The sequence below is a fragment of the Oryza sativa genome, chromosome 10, assembly GCF_034140825.1.
Source record: "Oryza sativa Japonica Group chromosome 10, ASM3414082v1".
Taxonomy (NCBI): domain Eukaryota; kingdom Viridiplantae; phylum Streptophyta; class Magnoliopsida; order Poales; family Poaceae; genus Oryza; species Oryza sativa.
In genome coordinates, this window is record NC_089044.1 from 13,281,268 (window position 1) to 13,288,569 (window position 7,302).

At 54.6% G+C, this 7,302-nt stretch overlaps 1 long non-coding RNA gene across 1 annotated transcript; it reads left to right on the plus strand.

Annotated features, from left to right (window-relative positions):
- Positions 1–789: 789 nt before the first annotated feature.
- On the plus strand, positions 790–2,270 carry LOC136353811 (uncharacterized). The gene is made up of 3 exons (XR_010737255.1): positions 790–1,331; positions 1,424–1,515; positions 2,202–2,270. It is a non-coding gene; the product is annotated as an uncharacterized lncRNA (long non-coding RNA).
- The last annotated feature ends 5,032 nt before the right edge of the window (positions 2,271–7,302 follow it).

Here is a 7,302-nt window from a genome sequence, read left to right on the forward strand (position 1 = left end):
ACCTCGCCGGCGATAGAGAGATCGGCCGGGCTATCCAAGGGCATCTACACGTAGAGGACGACGTCACGAACGCAACGGTACTCACCAAAGCGTCCAACGACGAACGATGACGGCCGGCGACGACGCAAGAGGCGGCGGCGGCTCGGTTGAACGGCGGGAACGGCGCTACGACGGCCGGCGACGGCGGAGAAGGGGTGGCCGAGCTTCCCCGCTCCCGTGCGCACCTAACGGCGGCAACGAGAGGTGGCAACGACGGCGGACGCGGCGGCGCAGCGTGGCCGGAGGATGGCCGGCGACGGCGGCGGCTAAAGCGACGCGGCGGCGACTCTACGGCGCACTAGAGAGCTCGGGAAAAGGGGCAAACGAAAGAGGAGGACTAGTGTCACACCACGAAGTTTCCCTCCCAAGCCAAAATTGTAATTTATAAATGACCCTAAGAAAATACCGGTGCAAATCAGGAGAAAACCCTAAGAAAGTAATGCAAATAATAATCGGATTTGACATGTGGGACTTTTTCTTGAGTTCTACAGGTCGAAATTCATTAACATGATTTTTAGTGGAATTTTCAGAGCTCTAGAAATAATTTTAACCAATTAAAATTGAGCAAGCAATATTTTAATTCCAGGGAAAATCCTTTTTCCTTTTTCTTTTTCTTTTTCCTCTCTTTTTCCTCCTTTCTTTCGAATGGGCCGCCGGCCCATTCCCTCCTTCCTTCCCTCCCCCTTACTGGGCCGGCCGCAGGCCGAGGCCCAGCCAGGCAGCCCCGCCGCCTCCTCTCTCGGGGTCGCCGACAGGTGGGGCCCACCTGTCGGGCCCGTCTCCCTCCTCCCGCCGATCTCGCGCTCGCGCCGCCGCGCCGAAACCGCCGCCGCGCCCACGTCCCCGCCTTCCCCGGGCCACGTCGACCACGCCCGCGCGTGCGCCGCGTCTCCAGCGCCCACTCCCCTCTCTCTCCCACTCGCGCCCGCGCCCGAGATGGCCGGGATTCGAAAATCGAATCCCGCCTCTCTCTCTTCCCCATTCCCCCACGTCGGCCGGCGATTTCCGCCTCTCCCGGCCATGTCCGGTTCTCTCTTCCCCTTTTTAAGCACCGCCGTCGCCCCTTCTCACTTTTTCCCCATTTCGCCGCACTCTCTCGAGCCTCCCATCGCCCCCGCGTCGTGCAACCTCCGCAGCCGCCATTTTCCGCTTCTCCGGCCGCCGCTAGCCGCCGTTAGGGTCGCCGCCAGGCCGCGCCGTCACCGCCGTCGGATTCGCGTGGCCGAGATCCACCCCGTCCACCTCTCCTCCGTCAAGGTTCGTCGCCGGAGCCCTCATCCCCTCGCGCACGGGTGAGCACCACCTCTACCGCTGCCTTCGGCCATGGTTTCCGGTCGCCGTGGTTCATCTCCCTCTCTCTAATCCCTCTCTCCTCCTTCCTTAGGGCACCCCGAAGCTCGTCCGCTCGCCGACGTCGTCCTCCCGTGGCTTGCCGTCGCCGTTCGCCATCGTCTTCCTCCGCGCCGGCCACCCTCGGTGAGGCACCCCTCCCTTCTTTTCCCCTTCCTCTCCTCTTAGTGTCGCGCGCCGTCGCCTTCGACTGCCGCCGCCTCCCGTGCCGCCGGTCGCCGCCGTCGTTGGCCGCGTGCCGTCGCCGCTAGACCTAGCCGGCCGGTCGGTTTTGATGCCGAGCCGAGCCGGCGGCCGCCTTTATCGCCGCCTCCTCCCCTTCCTAGCCGCCGTTAGCGCAGCCGCCTCCGCATCGCCTTTGCGCCGTCGCCTTCGCCGCCGGTTGCCGTCGCCGACAACGCGTTCGCGCGCACGCCGTCGCCGTCGCCGCGGTCGGTTGGCCGGCCGTGAGCCAAGCCGAGCCGGTGCCGCTGCCCCTTCTCTCCCGCGCCGCTGACCAGTGGGTCCCGTGTGTCGGCGCCCTTCCTCCCTCTCCCGAGTCGCTGACCGGTGGGCCCCGCATGTCGGCGCCGCGCCCCCGTGCTGACGTCAGTCCTGGTTAATATTGCGCAATAAATTATTTAAGGATTTTTGTTATAGTAATAAACACAGTGAATCTTCTAAAATTCATAACTAATTCATCCGAGCTCCGTTTAATCCCATTCAAGTCTCAGTAAATCAAGAAAAATGTGTAGAATCCATTAAAAATGGTTTTGTTTCCTGTTTCAGTAGTCTTATAGCCTGTTTGCAATGTTTGCCTTGTATGTCGCTAGATTCCGGCTCTTCCGACGCTCCGGTGTACTTCGAGATAGTCGCCGAGGTCCCTCCAGCAGCAGAGCAAGGCAAGTAATGCTTGTCACTTGATCATATTGATCCTATATTGCAAATGTCCTAATGTTTTCTTTCAAATATCGCATTTGTTTTGCAATGTTACTATGGGATGGTTACCTATTGTTACAGCCATGCTAATATGATACCATGCTCCTTTGTTAGCTTGGGTTATAACATGATTAGAGTTAGGACTAGGGTTTGCTTAGCCATGCTTAGTTCAACTAGCACACAATGGGGAGATCTCATTTAAAACCTAGACTATAGGTTTATATGATAATGTTGGACTAGTGACACCGCTTGGGTGTTGGTTAATTAAAATGAATCGCATGGTGGGCTGTGGGTGCATGGTTTTGCTGGTCGCACCCATGGCAGTTAAGGACCGGTTTGCGGGATGCCCTGGAAGAACTTATCGTACTTACCACAAGCCAGCGTGGGCAACGGCTGGGCTTGTAGTGTAGCTTTCCTCTAGCCGACGCATCCAGGCAAGGGTGGGCGTGATGGAGTTTGGATGGGCCCTGCGACGGCCTATGCGGCTTCCGGATTCACCTAGGCACGAGAGGGGACTGCCCGCTGCCTTGCGAGGAGTGGGGGTGAAACCTGAGGTGTGGTGTGCTTGGTTAGAGGGGGTTATGCGAATGGTCCTGTCACGGCCTCTTTCCGGGATGTCGTGGTGGCATGTCGGCGCACGGAAACGTGTCGTGGGGCTGTGTCTTGTGGGTACAGTTGTACACCTCTGATCAGAGTAAAACTATTCGAATAGCCGTGCCCGCGGTTATGGGCGGTCAACCAGATTCACCGTAATTAGTCTCACCCTAGTGTAATCTTTTGAATTTGGATAGTTTAGGTGGATGGTTGGGCCTGTCGCAACGTGGTGTAGCGTTGGACAGTGGATGATTAATACTGCTTAATTATTACAACTGTTTTCGCATTCAATTCCTGTTTATAAATGCCAGTATTTATGCAAATGAACCTGCTTAGCTATCCCTTGTGGAATCCCTGCATCATACCCCCGTTCCGGTATGACTTGCTGAGTACAGTGGGTAGTACTCAGCCTTGCTCTATTTTCCCCAATCCCAGAGCTCGAGTATGTGTCCGATGGCGGGTTCTCCGAGGAGTAGGCTTTGTCCGTGCCGTCGAGGATGCCTGTGGAGTGGTGTTCCCGCTGCAGTTCGAGTCAAGGATTAGCTCCAGTTATCTTTTGTTTTCCGCTGCATTTTTGTAAGACTTTTATGATGTTTGTAAGACGTGGATCTGAATGTCAACATTGTTGTTTGTGTACCCCGGCTGGTCCTGGACGGGGATTTTAATGCACATTCTGCTTGGAATTCTATTCGGGAATTTCTGGGCGTGACAAGTTGGTATCAGAGCCGACCTTGACCGTAGGACAAGCCAAATGGAAAAACCTAAGAGCCCTCTGAATCCTTTTCATTGCATATGTTCTTTGCAATTGGATTTTATTCCGGGAAAATTGGGATCTGTTTTTGTGGTTCAAGGGAAAAAATCTTGGTCGCTCGTTAAGTGAGTTTTTTCAAAACGGGTCAGTCTAGGGTTTTAGTAAAACTATTGGGATTTATTCGTCAGTCAGTTGGGGTTTGATGGGTGAAATGCATTAGGTCCTAGCTCAGGAACATGGGTTGCAAGGTATTTATGCTTTATTTGTTATTATTAGTATATATCTAATTTCTCATTATTTTATCGTTATGTGGGTCTGTCTTGTTTATTCGCTCTCATGCAAAATGATCTATGCATAAAAATTTCGCTCTTATTCGTTTCCCTTATTTGAGTCTTTTATTGCCTTATTTAAATTTGGATTTGAGCATGCATTGATCCTACTCCTTTGTCTTCTCTAGATGGCTGGCCACCCACCCAACCACCGCGGAGAAGGCATGATCGACTTTGTGGCAGAGCTGGCACGCATGACACTGGTGGTGGGCTACCCCAACGCGCCGGAGTACACGACTATTCCGCCGCTTAGTGGCGAGCTTCCTCACCGTGTCCGCTTGGAGGTCCATGGCTACGTGGGGACTTGCCTCGCTAACATGGCAGTTGAGGCGTCAGGAGGCACAGCAGATCACGCCTGTCAGGAGGCAGCCTACTTGATGATGGCCAGACTACGGGAGCGCGACAACTACATCTTCCACGACACGGCGTACCGCTACCACCCCCGTCGAGCCAACGGTGATGGCGTCAGCTCCTTCTGTCCGACAGCTGGCGAGAACGACACCACCTTTGGTCACATGTGTGCTGTGATGAGGGGATTGGACAGGATGCACTCGGACCTGCACAAGGCGACCAAGGCCTTGAACGATGGGAAGCTCATGAGGATCGTTGCTCTGAAGGACGAGATAGCGCGCCTGAAGAAGGAGAACGCTCAGCTAAAGGGTCTTCCAGCGCCAGGAGGAGTCCGGATCCGCACTACGCCCCGCAAGACTACGACGGCACCCGTGCGCATCCAGCTTGCGCCCAGGAACCCACCTCCAGCAGCAACTCCCGCAGCACCTCCAGTTCCGCCCGCAGTTCCTGCAGCTCCAGCTCCAGCTCCCGAGTCCGCTCTCTCCTTCGCTCCAGCATCAGCCGCCAGAGGTCCAGCCAGTGGCACCGGAGGTTGGTTGTCTGCTACTCCCAGTGGCAGCGGCGAGACGTATCTGCCAGGCTCCAGGAGTCGCTCAGAGGGACTTGGTGACGAGCAGGAGGACGCCTTCGACTCCACCGACCGCAGGAGCCGTTCCGAGCATTAGGCTCGTTTTTCCCATTAGTTTATCGACTGTCTAGCTTCTGCTTGTTAGTTGGTGTGTTTAGGTTGCTTGTTTGGGGTCAGTCGACGGTCGATATCATGTGCCTATGATATGGCTGTCTTAATAAGGATTTTTGCTTGCTCTTTAAGTGTTTTAATTCAGATCAGAACAATTGCAGTTTTAATTCCTTTGTAATAAAGCTTAGTTTCTGAGCATCTGTTTTTCTTCTTTCCCCCCCGTCTGCTTTTCCCTCCAGATGGTCTACACCAGGACTGGTAGCCGCGCAACAGGCGAGGGCAGCAACGGCGAAGAACGCGCTAATGGTGTGCACCCCAGCAGTGATTCCGGCAATGGTCCGCCACCACTTCCTGAGAATCCGACGCTAGCCCAAGTTATGGCACATCAGACTCAGATGATGGCAGCCATGATGCAGCAGATGCAGCAGCAGCACCAGCAGATGCACCAGAGGATGATGCAGCACGCCGAACAGCAGCACCAGCAGTTTGGTCCCCCTCCCCCTCAGTCCAAGTTGCCTGAGTTCCTACGTGTCAGGCCACCCACCTTCTCCAGCACCACCAACCCTATGGAGGCAAATGACTGGCTCCATGCGATAGAGAAGAAGCTGAACCTCCTGCAGTGCAATGATCAGGAGAAGGTCGCTTTCGCCACACACCAGCTTCAGGGTCCTGCGTCAGCCTGGTGGGACAATCACATGGCCACCCGCCCACCGGGTACTGAAGTCACTTGGGTAGAGTTCTGCCGTAGCTTCAGGAAGGCACAGGTGCCAGATGGGGTCATGGCACAAAAGAAGAGGGAATTTCGTGCACTCCATCAGGGCAACAGGACTGTGACAGAGTACCTCCACGAGTTCAATCGCCTCGCGCGATATGCACCAGAGGATGTCCGCACCGACGCCGAGAAGCAGGAGAAGTTCATGGCGGGTTTGGATGATGAGCTGACCAACCAACTGATATCCGGGGACTACGCTGACTTTGAGTGGCTGGTTGACAAGGCAATCCGCCAGGAGGATCAACGCAACAAGATGGACAGGAAGAGGAAGGCCGCTCAGTTCAGGGCACCTCAGGGAAGTCACCAGAGGCCGCGCTTCACTCCCGGACAGCAGGGTGGACCTACCACCATGATCGTCCGTCAGCACCGCCCGTTCAACTCCAGCAACTTCCACCAGGGCTCTAGTGGCAGTCAGAACCACCATGGAGGTCAGCCCAACCGCGGTGCAGCTCCACGCCCACCCATGGCACCGGCACAGTCAGGCCCGCCCGCGCAAGCCAAGAAGGAGACGGGAGCAAAACCAGGGTCCTGCTTCAACTGTGGTGAGCTTGGCCACTTCGCTGACAAATGCCCGAAGCCCAGGCGTGCCGGGCCAAGGTTTATCCAGGCTCGTGTCAACCACGCGTCTGCAGAGGAGGCACAAACAGCACCGGAGGTCGTACTAGGTACGTTCCCTGTTAACTCAATCCCTGCAACAGTACTTTTTGATTCTGGTGCAACGCATTCTTTCATTTCAAAGAAATTTGTGGGGATGTATGGGTTAAGGAAAGAAGAGCTTAGCACACCAATGAGGGTTCATACCCCGGGGAATAGTTCAACCTCAGTCAGTTTTAGCCCTTCAGTGCTAATAGAAATTCAAAGATTACCATTTCTAGCCAACCTCATTCTTCTTGAATCCAAATACCTAGATGTCATTCTTGGGATGGATTGGCTGACTAAGTTCAAGGGAGTCATCGATTGTGCGAATCGCACAGTCACCTTGACCAACGAGAAGGGAGAAACGGTAGTGTACAAATCACTAGCCCCGCCAAAGCAAGGGGTCTCCTTGAACCAGATCGAGATGGAAGTCCCAGTGGTCACCGAGGAGAAGAATTTGAAGAAATTGGAAGACATACCCATAGTCTCCGAGTATCCAGAAGTGTTCCCTGAAGACCTCACTACCATACCACCCAAGAGGGAGATTGAATTCCGGATTGACTTGGCACCGGGAACCGCTCCCATTTACAAGAGACCGTACAGAATGGCGGCCAACGAATTAGCCGAGGTCAAGAAGCAGGTTGATGAGCAGCTGCAGAAAGGGTACATCCGACCAAGTACTTCACCTTGGGGTGCTCCGGTCATTTTTGTGGAGAAAAAGGATAAGACGAAGAGAATGTGCGTTGATTATCGCGCACTCAACGAGGTCACCATCAAGAACAAATACCCTTTGCCGCGAATCGATGATTTGTTTGATCAACTGAAAGGAGCTAAAGTGTTTTCTAAGATAGACCTGTGATCAGGCTACCACCAGTTGAGAATC